The 15,641-nt window shown below is 37.7% G+C and overlaps 2 pseudogenes; both read right to left on the reverse strand.

The window, feature by feature from the left end:
- Nucleotides 1–546: 546 nt before the first annotated feature.
- LOC129411608 (cytosolic sulfotransferase 1-like) lies at nt 547–9,761 on the reverse strand (annotated as a pseudogene).
- A 3,364-nt stretch (nt 9,762–13,125) lies between these two features.
- LOC110168127 (cytosolic sulfotransferase 1-like) lies at nt 13,126–14,966 on the reverse strand (annotated as a pseudogene).
- Nucleotides 14,967–15,641: the final 675 nt, after the last annotated feature.

The following is a 15,641-nucleotide window of genomic DNA, read 5'->3' on the forward strand; positions in this document are numbered from 1 at the left end:
CTGTTTAACACATTTCAATTTCAATATGTGTTATGTTTTTGCAGCAGGAGTGTACGTGTACGTGAAATGGCCCCGGAAAACTCTGAGCGACCCTTGAGGTCCCGGAGCCAATCAGAGCGCAGCAAAATTATCAATAACCAATCAGTGATCGCTGTGATCCAAGTACAGAATTTGTTGTATTTTTTATCTGTTGTTTTGTACTTTTTGTATTGTTTGTTTCCCTCTTTTATACTTGTGAATTGCTTTGGGCAGCTGATGTCATAAATAAAAAAAAATGTTTTTTTTTCTAATACTGAAGACCTATTTTGCAATGCATTCCTTTGATTTTAGTAAAATAAGTTTTCTGAATACTACAAAATGAAAAAAATACCGGAACCAGAATACAGTCACTCAAAGTATTATTATTCTGCATATACAGTTACTTCCCAACACTGCTGAGCTGCAGTTTGGGCTGGAATTCTGTTTGTCACACAGGCCAATTACATTCACATCATATTTGGCCAATGAAAAACAATAAGCTTCACAGTTCATATTTGAATTTATTTATTATATTTCAGTGCAAAACTGAATTGTGGAGTTTTCCATTTTCTTCTTGTAATCGGTGTCAAACTCCTCATTTTGAGTCACAGTGAAATAGTTTTTTCCAGTCTCCAACCTTTTCCTGCCAAACAGAAACATATTCCATCATTTTCATAACTGTCATTATATGATATGATTGATATGATATTTTACTATAAGCCTACCCTTTCTCATATACATGTCAATTTTCACTGGTTGAAAATGTCGCATAGTTGAAAGTTGGACTTTCTTTCATTTCATCAAACTGCACTCTGGCTTTGATTATGTCCTTTTCCTCAGAGGAACGAATTAAACCAAGGAAGCTGCAAAGTCGATCAATTTCTCTTTTTGTGTCCTGAAACAAAACACATCTAGATCAAAGTCTCCTACTGCATTTGTGTCTGCCTTTAAGTCAGAATAAATACCTTCACCATATCTTCATAAAAGACAAAATGCAGGTTGGAGTAGGTCTCTTTTTCTTCCACCAGTTGTTAATGTGGTCGTACCAAGATCCATGCATCGCTGCATCAGGAAAACATACTGTAAGTCACAGTCTTTATGAGTAATTGATTAGTGCTCACATACTCTTTGCCCTCTAGAAAATCTCTGGAAGAAGCTGCTCCATTCTCCTGGCTCTGGGTGGAGTAAGATCATCTGGTCGAAGTGGTAAAAAGAAACCATCACGTCCTTCGGGTTACGAGCCACATACACAATCTGCACAAATAAAACATCATCCAGTTCAATAAATAATGGTCATATTCATTTTTCTCGTCATACTGAGAAAATGTTACAGCAGAGTGAGCCCTAAAACGCAGTTGTCACCAATGAAAACTTTAGATGTCCTCATTATGTACACTGTAAAAAATGACCGTGAAATTTACACAGTAACTCTGTAAAATGCCTACAGAAATGCATGGTAAAATGAAAGACATATGATTTTTGTATGAATTACAGGAAACCATTGTGAATTAAAAAACAGAGGTTAATGTTGTATTTACAAAAATAATGTGTGATTATAATCACATTTATTTGTTAAAATTACCATTTGCTGTAATAAAAACATAGAAATGCTGTAATACTTATAACAAAACATTTCTGTTAATTAGACATTCAAATAGTGTAAAAAATGTTATATTTACAATAATAATATGTGATAATAATCAAATGTATTTGTAAAAAGGACCAATTACAGTAACAAAAACACAGAAACACTGTAGTACTCACAACTACACATTTTTGTTAATAAGATATTCAAATCTTGTAAAAACTATGATTTTTGACATTTTTCTATTTGAAAATACAGGGAAAAAAAAAAATCAGTAATTTACTTTACAACCTTATGCTGTACTTGTAGCATGATTAACAGAACAATGCCAATTGAGTTAATAAAAATGTTTTCACAAGATTTTGTTCTGTATAATATGGAACTGCGAATCTGTGAGATTGCCTGTATTGTATGTAGTTTTATATACAAATATTAATTTATAATAACATAGTTTTTATAATTTATTTGCAACCTACTCTGGAGGCTATATAAAGATTAAAATAGTTTATAGAGAAATTGAAATTGTGGATATTGATCATATTTTGAGCAGGTTAAACATCCCTCTAAAAAGGTGTTTTTTGTTTTGTTTTTTTGAGCATTGTCATCATAGGCTAAACTTAACCTGTCTCCCCTATAACCACAGACTTATACCTGAACTGTCTGTCCGCCTAATTTGAAATTTCAAAGTGCGCAGCTGAGGTTCGTCTCTGATTGGATAATGACGAAATCGTGGCACCTGATGGTCGTTTCGGATTGGATAATAGCGAGGGGGCGGGAAAAGCGGAAAAGCACGCGCTCTCCACGTTCACGGCTGAGGCTGACGTCACTAACGAGCGAAAGCGAGAGCGCGCTGCGCCGTCTGAAACCTCGCACAACTCCGGAGCAGAGCAGAGACGTCTTTGGATACTTTTTCGAGTTAGGACCATTCTACGGTATTATCCTCATTTCGGATCTGTGGATGTCGATTCAAAACATTTAAAGTTTGCACGGTAAGCTTCACATTTACTTTTTACTGATGATAAAACGGAAAAATGAGTAGCACATGGTGTAAGCTAGCGCCAGTCCATATTTGCGATCAGTAAGTCAGTGCGTGATTAGCACATTTTAAAATCAATGAGATAGGCTTGAGATTTTAAAGATGATCACCTGCATTTTCTGTAAAAAACAATTGGAAACATTAAGAGGCTATGTATTACATTGCAGAGTGCATAGGAACGAGCCTCATTGTCTTTTCAAATGTGTTGGCGCCAATTGTAGTCAGACCTTTACCACATACTCGGCTTTTAAGGGGCATTTTTATCGTGTGCACTCTGCACCTGCTCCATGTGCTGCTCCCAAGACCGTTGTTTCATATTTGAAATGTGCAGTTTCGTTGTGTTCACACCATTTTCATTGAGTGAAGGAGCTTGTGGCTCATTTAAATGACCATATAGAAGAGGGCAGGTCTGTGGCATGCCCAGTCACTGGTTGTAAGCACGTGTTTACCAAAAAGTCATCATTTACTTCTCACATGTGTAGGAAGCATAAAGCATGCTCTCCTGATGCTATTAATGATATGTACAGAGAAACTCAACCACTGACTACACACGTGTTATTGTTTGTACAGGTGATTCAGAAAAACACACAGGAGGCCATGTCCACAACTAATGCACCTGTTGATATGCCAGAGACGGATAGCGAGTTCTAGCTCAGGAACATGTGTCTCTTTTACCTTAAAATGCAAGGACAGCTGCTGATTCCTGCCTCTACTATACAGACTATTGTTGAGGAAATGCTAAATGTTCACGAGTTAGGCCAAGCTTACACAATAACGAAAGTAAGTTCTGTATTAAAAACTGATGCAAACCTATCAGATGAAGCCGTCACTAAAGTCTGTGACTGCATTAAAGAGTCAGATTTGTTTTCTTCCTGTCATCAGGGGCCGTTAAGGACAACATACTCCAGAAATCAAACCTTCACAAAACTGTTTAAATACACAGAACCTCAAAAGGTGGCATTAGGTATGGATAAAAACATGACTGAAAAGTGTGCTTACTACATATACCAGTGGCAGAAACTCTGAAGAGCTTTTTGCAGTCACATTTATGGAGGGCTGCGCAGTCCCAAAAGTTAAGAGATCCTGAAGCAGGGGTTTTTACTGATTTATATAATGGACAAAATTTCAGATGTCACCAGTTCTTTAACGAAAACCCTGAGAGCCTCAAACTGATTTTGTACCAAGATTCATTTGAAATTGTGAACCCCCTGGGTTCTGCTAAAAAGACACACAAGGTTCTTGCTGTCTATCTGTCAGTAGCAAATATACCCATCCATTTGCGCTCAAATACTGATAATATGTTTTTGGTCCTGTTGTGCATTGAAAATGACCTCAAGCGTTTTGGAGTAGCCAACATTTTTTTCAGTATTGTTAGCAGATCTAAAATCCTTAGAGACATTTTGGAATAAATGTAGATGGTGAAACAGTAAAAGGGGGGTCTGTACTGCATTTCTGGGGATAACCTTGGTTCTCATAGCATAGGCGGGTTTACAGAGAACTTCAGCGGCTCTCAATATTTTTGCAGGTACTGTGAAATCACAAGAAGTGAGTTTGAGGCTGATCCGAATGCCTGTGGACCTCCACGCACTCCTGAGACATACAACGCGGCTGTTACTGAGCTTCAGACTAATAACACTGAAGACGTCCGCGGAATAAAGGTAAACTCTGTCTTTAACAGCCTTGAGTCTTTCCATGTGTCTCAGACTGGTCTGCTGCCTTGTTTAGGTCATGACCTCTTTGAGGGAGTTTTGCCATATGATCTAGCACTGTACCTGAAGAACATCATAAAAAGAAAAAAAAGGTTCACATACTCACTCTTAAACAGGCGCATTAAACAGTTTAAATACAAAGGATCAGAAGCACTCACACAAAGCCATGCGCTGTCAACTGTGAGGGAGCCAGGTTATCCGGGCAAGCCATTCAAAACTGGAACTTCTTGAGATGCTGCTGCCAGTTTTAATTGGCGACAAAGTGCAAAACCATGAAGAATGAAGTGTGGCAGTTAGCTCTCCAGTTAAAAGACATTGTGGATCTTATTTGTGCTCAGAACATTTCCTTGTCCCAGATAGCATATCTTGATATTTTGGTCCAAGAGTATTTGGAGCTGAGGAAGATGTTGTTTCCTGAAATCAAACTCAAACCGAAGCACCACTTTTTACGCCATTATTCAGCACTGTTGTTGAAATTTGGTCCTCTGATAAGGTTATGGACACTTAGGTTTGAAAGTAAACATGGTTATTTTAACACTTAAAAAACTTAAAAAAAACATTTGTCAAACTTTAGCAGAGCGTCATCAGATGTATCAGGCATATGTTTTAGCAGGACAAGAATGCATTAAACTACTGCAAGTGAAGGACAGCTGTGCATTTTACTCCAACCTTTATAGTGAAACTATTAAATGTGCTGTCCAGGAGTTTGCCTTTTCAGAAAGCAATACCACAGTCTCCATAGACATTCAGTACAAGGGCACTACACATAAGAAGGGGCAGTTTGTTGTGTACCGAAATGATGAGTATGTGGAATTTGGTGAACTTCTCTTCTAGATTCAAAATGACTCGGCTGTGTATGTTTTGATGGATATCCACCAAGGCATCTTCCTGTCAGAATACCATCTGTATTCTGTGATAAAGAACAGTCTTGGGTTACAGTGTATGAACATTAATGACCTGCTTGATTTCTATCCTTTGGTGTCATACATTCTTAATGGAAACAAAGTCATTCCTCTGAAGCACAGTATTGTGGAAAAATAAAGTTGAAGCTAATGCTATATACTTCTCACACTGTAAATAGTTCACAATGTTATCTGATTTAAGTTTATTTACTGTATTTTATTTTATTGTTTTCTTTTAGTGCAAATATGAGTGACACAGAGCAAACGTTCTTAGATGATGCCATCATGGAAGTACTATCAGACCTTCCACTGGCAACCAAAAACATCCTCCAAGAACACTTGCAATCCATTGGAGTTGAGATGTATGATGATCTACATTTCATACAGGAGGCTGATTTAATGACTGCATTAAGACCTATACAAGCAAGAAAACTTCTTTCTGTTTGGAAACAGAAATGTAAGTAAAGACGGTACACAAACAGTCTTTTAATGTATGGATTTGTCATCTGTTCAAAACATGGTATGCACAGTGTAACTCATCACCTTTTTTCTGTTATTTTAAGACCAGACTCCTGAGCCCAGCTCACTGTCATCTTTGGAACTGTCACCTGCCCACTCTGTGTTCTTGCTATCAGTTTCTCCCCAAAGTTCATCTTCAACCTCCTCCAGTAGTAGCAGCCCAGGACTCGATACACAGTGGGGAGAACAGTTTTGAAATTCCATGGAGTAAATTTCCTGAGGAAGTGATGCAGTCTTTGGAGAGGGAAAAAAGGCCAGGCTCAAAACTGAGGAGACAGATGGTCCGGATAGTTGTGACTGAGATGATGGAAAAATACCCTCATGTAGGTAAAAAGCATTCAACTGATGTTGCAAAAAAAATGGCAGCAAAATATCCAAAATCTCTACAAGATGTTATAGATGGAGATATTGTTGGGGCAGGCTACCATTCCCTTGTTAAACAGTTACAAAACAGAATTGAAAATGTGAGGCGCGGTTCAACACCTAAAATAAGAAAAAGAAGACATGAGACCGATGACTCGGATCACACAGATGAGATCCCTTTAGAACAGAGAGCTGAAATGCAGGACATTTATGGGTGCATTAAGTGGAATGTCAAATTTCTGCCCATTGGAGAAACTCAAGAGAGCCAGCAGCAAAAGATGGAAAAACTCAAAGCAATGTACCAACATTCATCTGAGGCCAATCTGGAAGAGATCAAAAATCTAATGAAGTCCACTTTTTACACACAGCGCCAACAAGTCAACCAGGGAAAAAGTATCAAATACCTCAGAGAGGAGTGGCCATTTTTGTTTGATGAACTTGGTATGTCTGTCCACTTCAAGGAACTCACTGGGATTGACCTTAAAGAGACATTCACTCGAAATTTGGATTTGAAGGGGAAAAGGCTTCTCAACTACATGACAACAGTTTGTGTCAACAAGAGTAAGAAGTTCCTTCAGACTTATGCTCGGCTTCAGAGGATGCGAGGACAGCAGAGTGGCTGCTCAGATGACGTGAAAGAGATGGTCCTGCTTCTGCTCAGCTTCTTTGATGAGAAGGAGGAGTCCTTGTTCTTCTATGTAGAAGATACATGTTTGGCAGAAGAGGTCCAACTGGAGAAAGTGCCTGTGACACCAGCTGTTATTGTCTGTGGTAAGTCTGTTTCATATCTTTTAATTGCAGTTTATAGAATTTGTCATGTGTGTGTGGTGTTTATTAAAATACCCTGTTTAATATTGTATTCATAGGAACATCATGTTTTTCTTCAACGAGGTACATGCTGAGTCTAGATCAGAACCTTATCAACACAAACATCTCCTCCTTCATTTCTGCATTGTGCCTGATGTTTGGGAGCTACTATTGTTTTAACATCCATTATCCATCTGAGCTGGCTTCAACTCTTGAGTTTCTTCAAAGGTGAATAAATATGGCTTACACATTTCTTAATACTGAGATTGATACCTGGACTCAGACCCAGACTTTACTCTGGGTCTGACTTCAGTCCTGGGCTGGGACTGCTACTCTGGGACCTAAAATGACAGATTTGTGTTTTAAACATAAATTTTATTCGAAAATATATTTTGTAGTTTATTTATTTTATTCTGATAAATAAAAATGTTTAATATGCAATATTTTATTTTATATGTGTTTTTTCTTGATAAACCCGGAAAAAGGAACCAAAGTGGAGAGTAAAAACTCAAAGCGTCGTCTCAATGTAAACCCTCGAGTCCTCACCCTGATACAAGAACTCTCTGATCACGAGTGGCGGGAAGGATAAACATGAACTGTCTGATGGAGTCTTTGGAATATCTTTGGACTCTGTGTTCGTTTGTGAAGAGGTACCGGAAGTTTTTGCCTTGTTAAATCTACAGTGTGATTTATGTTAATTAAAGCATAATATGTCATTGATTTAACCATCATGCTCTCCTCGGGGTCACATTGACCTGAAGAAAAAAAAAAAACGGTTTTCCTTTCCTCTCTCTTGGTGCGGGTCAGTCAAACCCAAAAATGTATTTTCTCGCCTGGCGAGAATTTATTTGAAAATACATTTTTGGGTCTTCCCGCCCCAAGAGAGCGGGAAGGAAAAAAATAAAAAATTCTTCGGGACAATGTGACCCCCAGGAGAGCATTCAAGTCATTTTAAGAGTTATGTTTTAGCAAGTAAACACAATTTTAATTTGGTGGTTGTGTGCCTGGCACTTGAAACTTGTTTTAAGGGAAAGCCCAATACTGTAAAATGACTGATTCAATAGATCAATGAGTGTTAATTTAGTTCAGCTGAAAATCAGTCACATGCTTGATATTGTTAAAACAACACCATGAGAATGCATTGTTTGAATAACTGAAAAAAATTCTGCAATAATGAGGCTATCTTCGAACTTCGATTCAGTGGTTTCTTTGAATGCAATTTTTGTTCTATATGCTGAAAAAAATCTAATTGTTTACAACTTGTTACTATATTGAGACTGTTAAATAAATGTTTTAAGTGATATTTTTCTTGTCATGTATTATTGCATGTTTTGGTAATGATTACAGTAGTAACAGTAGAATTTATGATCTTGCAGGTTTAACAGGTAATTTTTACAGTTCAACTGTATTATTTAAACATAAAAATACTGCGTTTATGAGTAGATTTTATGTAAAATTTACAGAAAAGCTTAATTTAAAATATAAACTTTTACTGTCGTTTTGCCAGCTTAAACTGTTTTTTTTGTGAAATATTTTATATTTTAATTTGATAAGAAATCAGTGCACAAAAAACATTTGTTATGTAGAAAATACAGGAAAGGATGCATAATAAGCATTTTTTTCATGTTAAAAATACAGGAAGGTGTCTATTTATTTACAACACGGTTATGCAAAATTAACAACTTTTTTGTGTAGATTTCACTGATTTTAAATGTGATTCAACCGTGATTTCAAAAACCGTAAACTGATTTACATTGTTTTCTGTAAAGTTATTAACTATTACTGTATTTTTTACAGGAAAGCTCTGGTAACCCCAGCTGCCAGCGTTTTCCTATAAAAACGACGGATTTTTTTTTACAGTGTAGTGCACATCTTTAGTGCTTCTTTTGAAATTGTACACATATTGTATAGACTAAGCTTAAGATGGTTTGTTTTCTTTGATATGAATACATTTTACATTTCTGTTGTCCAGATTCAGAGACAGAGACTTTAATTAAAAAAAGTGTGACTGTGCCCCTATCTCCCCTACATGTGAGCTTCATGCACTGTATAGTGGAGCTGTGGGCTTCAAATCATCTGTGGATCATTTCACATATTGAACCAGGTGCCCTTTCAGTGCTTTGTTCCTTGTACACCTGTTTAAGAATAATCTGTTTATTTTATGCATGTTGAATGCACATACCTTGCAGTTCTTCTCCCAAAAAGACTTTGGCACAAACTGAACAGGGAGGTGAGTCTTGAGGAGTCGAGGAGATGTGAGCAAAGAGTTTACATGTTGGACTCCGGTGAAAACGGTCCCTGATCAGACAACACATGTTATATTGTGATTGACAGAAGGTTAGACCTTTTAAGAGCTGTCTGTTTACCATCTTTTAGTGGAAAGTTTATCTCTAAAGGAGGGATTTTTAGAGATATGTGAGAGGAAGGTAGATTTTCTTCAGGTATTCCAGAACACAGCAAATCAATTATGTAACTAGTCCAGGTTTGTCCTACAAAACAAAAGGGACACTTAAAAATGTGACATTAACAATATTGTTTTTATCAGAGACAAACCTGATTTGGGAAAGCTTGCTATCAATATGTCATCTGGCTTTGCCTGGAAATTCTGAAGATTGTCCCAGTTGTCTGTGTAATAATGATTTGACCAGATCCCATGGAACTCAAACAGTTCATCTCGTGAAAACCGCTCAGGATTCCTACAAATAGAACAGTGCAAATAATGAATTATGCACCAAAACTATTTACACTCATAAACACTTTTTAAATTAAACAGCCAGACAATAATCTATGACTGGAAACAAAAACATTAAGACTTACCTCATGATGAAAAAAACGTATTTAGAACCGTTTTAACTATTTATACTATATCTCCTCCATTTTAAACCAATGAGATTTCCACAAATGTATGACGTCACACAGGTAAACCTCAGATGTCCTCGTGAGCTCTGTGGGTGTCGCCGGGTGCGGTGGCGCGCGCTTGTAATCCAAGCTCTCGGGAGGCTGAGGCTGGCGGATCGTTTGAGCTCAGGAGCTCTGAGCTGCAGCGGACTATGTCGATCGGGTGTCCGCACTAAGTTCGGTATCGATATGGTGCTCCTGGGGGAGCCCGGGACCACCAGGTCGTCTAAGGAGGGGTGCACCGGCCCAGGTTGGAAACGGAGCAGGTCAAAGCCCCCGTGCCGCTCAGTAGTGGGATCGCGCCTGTGAATAGACGCTGTAGTGCAGCCTGAGTAATACAGCGGGACCCAGTCTTTTTTGGCCCCCTCTTTACTTATAAACATTAAAAATATTATTTTTGTCTCATATTTTCGTAGACCCATGCCTATTGCTCTATATAAATATAAGTGGAGAAACTGAGGATAACAATAGTATTACTGATAAACTTAAACCAACAGAATTGCATTACAGAAATGAGGAACAGAATACAAATAATATTGCTTTATCCGGATTTGTTCCACAATACGGCATTAGGCTACAAGATACACTCAAGATTTTTATTATTATTATTATTTTTTTGTAATAGTAACACCTCGAATAAAATAAATTATAGATGGACTTTTTGAATGCCATACATTCACATGGAACAATAACATCTCCATGGAGACAAGCAGGGGTCCCTGTCAATAGTTTTTTTCATGTTTTTATATTTTATGTTTTTAACATTTACAAAGAAAGTCAACATTTCAAGAAACTGAGTCGCCTGTGTGTAAAAATACTGTTATATTAAAAATACAGTAGTAGAATCTTGGAGAGGATTAGATCGTTAATACATTATTTTAAAAGTTGTGGGGTCATCTAGTGGTAGAATTGCACAACTACATCAGCACTGGAGAATATATTGTAATAATAATAATACATATTTATTTATAAAGCACTTTTAAAACCAAGGTGTGCAAAGTGCTGTACAAGCAGCAAAGAACAATACAAAAAGCATAAAAATAGCATACAGAAGGAATACAAAACGACACAATGATGCAAACAATCCAATAAATTAAAATAAATAAATACAATAAAAAGGAATCTAATCAAGCTAAAAAACAGTTAAAGGAAGGCCAACTGATAAAAATGAGTTTTAAGAAGTGATTTAAAAGATGATACTGATGGTGTGAGCCTTATCTCCTCAGGCAGGTCGTTCCAAAGCTGAGGTGCCCGGACTGAAAAGGCTCCATCAGTTTTCGTCCGGAGTCTGGACTTTGGAACAGCCACAGGGACCTGCCTGAGGATCTAAGTCTGCGGGAGGCTCGTACGGGGTTAAAAGTTCTGAAATGTAACTTGGTGCAAGACCTAAACGAGCTTTAAAATCAGTAAAATCTTAAAATCGATTCTAAAACACACAGGCAGCCAGTGAAACGGAAGCTCAAACAGAGGAAATGTGTTGACGTCTGTTAAACCCAGTAAGTAAGTATTGATGAGCAAACAAGCTAAACTGGAAAAACGTACAGTATTTGATGCAATTTCACATAATTTTGATTGATGGTGGTTGTGACTTAGTAAAATGTATTATAGTATGAGAATTAGCCAAAAATGTTTGCAGTTTTGGAAGGGTGTATCAATTTTTTGGTTCTTCAGAGACTGCAGGGCCCTTCTCTCCAGCCCGGTAGCCAGTTCCTCATCTCTGGGTATTCCTTAAAAATAGATAAACATTAAACATATTACCCAAAACATCATAGAAATACAATGATTAACACTGTTGCTTCAATATAAACTTGCTGTGAACTCCTGACTGTCCTTAAACTTGGCTTTGGTCCCGTACACATCAAAAAGAAGGTGGTACTTTTAATGGGCGACATATTAAAATCCCCAGTGACCTTCATGGTTTAATTATACTATTAAAAAACGAAATGGAACAAAAATGTATCACTCAAATGCTGTTTAACACGTTCAATTTAATATATATTATGTTTTGCAGCAGGAGTGTACGTGTACGTGAAATGGCCCCGGAAAACTCTGAGCGACCCTTGAGGTCCCAGAGCCAATCAGAGCGCAGCAAAATTATCAATAACCAATCAGAATCCAAGACAACCAAAACGACTGGCAATAGGCATGGATCTATGAAAATATGAGACAAAAATTATGTGTTCAGTGTGTAGTTTATAAGTAAAGAGGGATACTGGGTCCCGCTGTATTACTCAGGCTGCATTACAGCGTCTATTCACAGGCGCGATCCCACTACTGAGCGCACGGGGGCTTTGACCTGCTCCGTTTCTGACCTAGGCCAGTGCACCCCTCCTTAGACGACCTGGTGGTCCCGGGCCAGCCTCAGCCTCCTGGGAGCTTGAATTACAGGCGCGCACCTCCATACCCAGCGACACCCACAGAGCTCACGAGGACATTTGATCCTCATTTGGTTTACCTGTGTGACGTCATACATCTGTGGAAATCTCATTGGAGGTGATAAACTAGTTTAGCATAGATAAAGTTAACAGTATGGGTATATGTTTAAAGAAATTCACAGTCTTGATGTTTTTGTTTCAACAAATTATTGTCTGGCAATAAAAAGTTGCATGGGAGTCTAAAAACCCTATTGGGGCTAACAGGAACTTTCATTGCTCAAAATGGCATGATAAAACATTCAGTCGGTGTATTTTATGAATTATTAATAACAAAATATCTGAAAATAATTATTAATTTTATTAATTCAAAACCATATTCATTTTATGGTGTTTCACTGAGGCAAGTGGCTCAGAACATTTGCCCACATAAACATCAGTCATCTAATCTTTTTACACAAATGTGAGGTGCAAGACTTGCAAGTGTATGGGCTAATGGGTAGAAGGGAAAAGCACAGATTAGCAGCCAGTTTCGGCAATTGCTGTGATCCAAGTACAGAATTTGTTGTATTTTTTTATCTGTTGTTTTGTACTTTTTGTATAGTTTGTTTCCCTCTTTTATACTTGTGAATTGCTTTGGGCAGCTGATGTTATAAATAAAAAAATATGTTTTTTTTCTAATACTGAAGACCTATTTTGCAATGCATTCCTTTTGATTTTAGTAAAATAAGTTTTCTGAATACTACAAAATGAAAAAATACCGGAAACAGAATACAGTCACTCAAAGTAATATTATTCTGCATATACAGTTACTTCCCAACACTGCTGAGCTGCAGTGTGGGCTGGAAATCTGTTTGTCACACAGGCCAATTACTTTCACATCATATTTGGCCAATGAAAAACAATAAGCTTCACAGTTCATATTTGAATTTATTTATTATATTTCAGTGCAAAACTGAATTGTGGAGTTTTCCATTTTCTTCTTGTAATCGGCGTCAAACTCCTCATTTTGAGCCACAGTGAAATAGTTTTTCCAGTCTCCAACCTTTCCTGCCAAACAGAAACATATTCCATCATTTTCATAACTGTCATGATATGATATGATTGATATGATATTTTACTATAAGCTTACCCTTTCTCAATATGTCTAGTTTAAGTCCTTGAATTATTGTACAGCCGGCAGTTGGATTTTCTTTCATTTCATCAAACTGCACTCTGGCTTTGATTATGTCCTTTTCCTCAGAGGAACGAATTAAACCAAGGAAGCTGCAAAGTTGATCAATTTCTCTTTTTGTGTCCTGAAACAAAACACATCTAGATCAAAGTCTCCTACTGCATTTGTGTCTGCCTTTAAGTCAGAATAAATACCTTCACCATATCTTCATAAAAGACAAATTGCAGGTTGGAGTAGGTCTCTTTTTTTCTTCCACCAGTTGTTAATGTGGTCATACCAAGATCCATGCATCGCTGCATCAGGAAAACATACTGTAAGTCACAGTCTTTATGAGTAATTGATTAGTGCTCACATACTCTTGCCCTCTAGAAATCTCTAGAAGAAGCTGCTCCATTCTCCTGGCTCTGGGTGGAATAAGATAATCTGATCGAAGTGGTAAAAAGAAACCATCACGTCCTTCGGGTTACGAGCGACATACACAATCTGCACAAATAAAACATCACCTAATTCAATGAATAATGGTCATATGCATTTTTCTAGTCATACTGAGAAAATGTTACAGCAGAGTGAGCCCTAAAACACAGTTGTCACCAGTGAAAACTTTAGATGTCCTCATTATGTAGTACACATCTGTAGTGCTTCTTTTGAAATTGTACAAATATTGTATAGGCTAAGCTTAAGATTGGTTTGTTTTCTTTGATATGAATACATTTTACATTTCTGTTGTCCAGATTCAGAGACAGAGACTTGAATGAAAAAAAGTGTGACTGTGCCCTGGTCTCCCCTACATGTGAGCTTCATGCACTGTATAGTGGAGCTGTGGGCTTCAAATCATCTGTGGATTATTTCACATATTGAACCAGGTGCCCTTCCAGTGCTTTGTTCCTTGTACACCTGTTTAAGAATAATCCGTTTATTTTATTCATGTTGAATGCACAAGTACCTTGCAGTTCTTCTCCCAAAAAGACTTTGGCACAAACTGAACAGGGAGGTGAGTCTTGAGGAGTCGAGGAGATGTGAGCGAAGAGTTTGCATGTTGGACTCCGGTGTAGACGGTCCCTGATCAGATAACACATGTTATATTGTGATTGACAGAAGGTTAGACCTTTTAAGAGTTGTCTGTTTACCATCTTTTAGTGGAACGCTTATCTCTAAATGAGGAATTTTTCTAAATATGTGAGAGGAAGGTAGATTTTCTTGAGGTATTTCAGAACACAGCAAATCAATTATGTAACTCATCCAGATTTGTCCTACAAAACAAAAGGGACACTTAAAAATGTGACATTAACAATATTGTTTTTCTTAGAGACAAACCTGATTTGGGAAAGCTTGCTATCAATATGTCATCTGGCTTTGCCTGGAAATTCTGAAGATTGTCCCAGTTGTCTGTGTAATAATTATTCAACCAGATGCCATGGAACTCAAACAGTTCATCTCGTGAAAACCGCTCAGGGTTCCTACAAATAGAACAGTGCAATTAATGAATTGTGCACCAAAACTGTTTACACTCATAAACACTTTTTAAATTAAACAGCCAGACAATAATCTATGACTGGAAACAAAAACATTAAGACTTACCTCATGATGAAAAAAACGTATTTAGACCCGTTTTAACTATTTATACTATATCTCCTCCATTTTAAAGATTTCCACAAATGTATGACGTCACACAGGTAAACCTCAGATGTCCTCGTGAGCTCTGTGGGTGTTGCCGGGTGCGGTGGCGCGCGCTTGTAATCCAAGCTCTCGGGAGGCTGAGGCTGGAGGATCGTTTGAGCTCAGGAGCTCTGAACTGCCACCAGGTCATCTAGGAGGGGTGCACCGTCCCAGGTCGGAAACGGAGCAGGTCAAAGCCCCCGTGTCACTCAGTAGTGGGATCGCGCCTGTGAATAGACGCTGTAGTGCAGCCTGAGTAATACAGCGAGACCCAGTCTTTTCATCTCCCTCTTTATTTCACAAACCACAACATTTTAGAGCATTCATGGAACAGCATTGTTCTCACATAAAGCTTGGGCTAGTAGACTAGACTTCTGTAGACCTATTCCCTGATACTGGAAAAGCATTCCTTCTTAAAAGACAGGCCCTGCCTCTCTTCAAAGACAGACACGTTTTGACAATACTGCTACAGGCTTTTGGCATCTGATGTGGGAAAACTTGTACGGAATGTTTGACTTTTTATGCTGTCAGTTAGAGTAGATAGGTAGATACTTTAATATCTGATTAAAATATTCATGTCTTACATATAAATGACTTACATT

This window comes from Boleophthalmus pectinirostris, unplaced genomic scaffold (genome assembly GCF_026225935.1).
Source record: "Boleophthalmus pectinirostris isolate CB_2022bp ecotype Guang Dong unplaced genomic scaffold, ASM2622593v1 HiC_scaffold_5, whole genome shotgun sequence".
Taxonomy (NCBI): domain Eukaryota; kingdom Metazoa; phylum Chordata; class Actinopteri; order Gobiiformes; family Gobiidae; genus Boleophthalmus; species Boleophthalmus pectinirostris.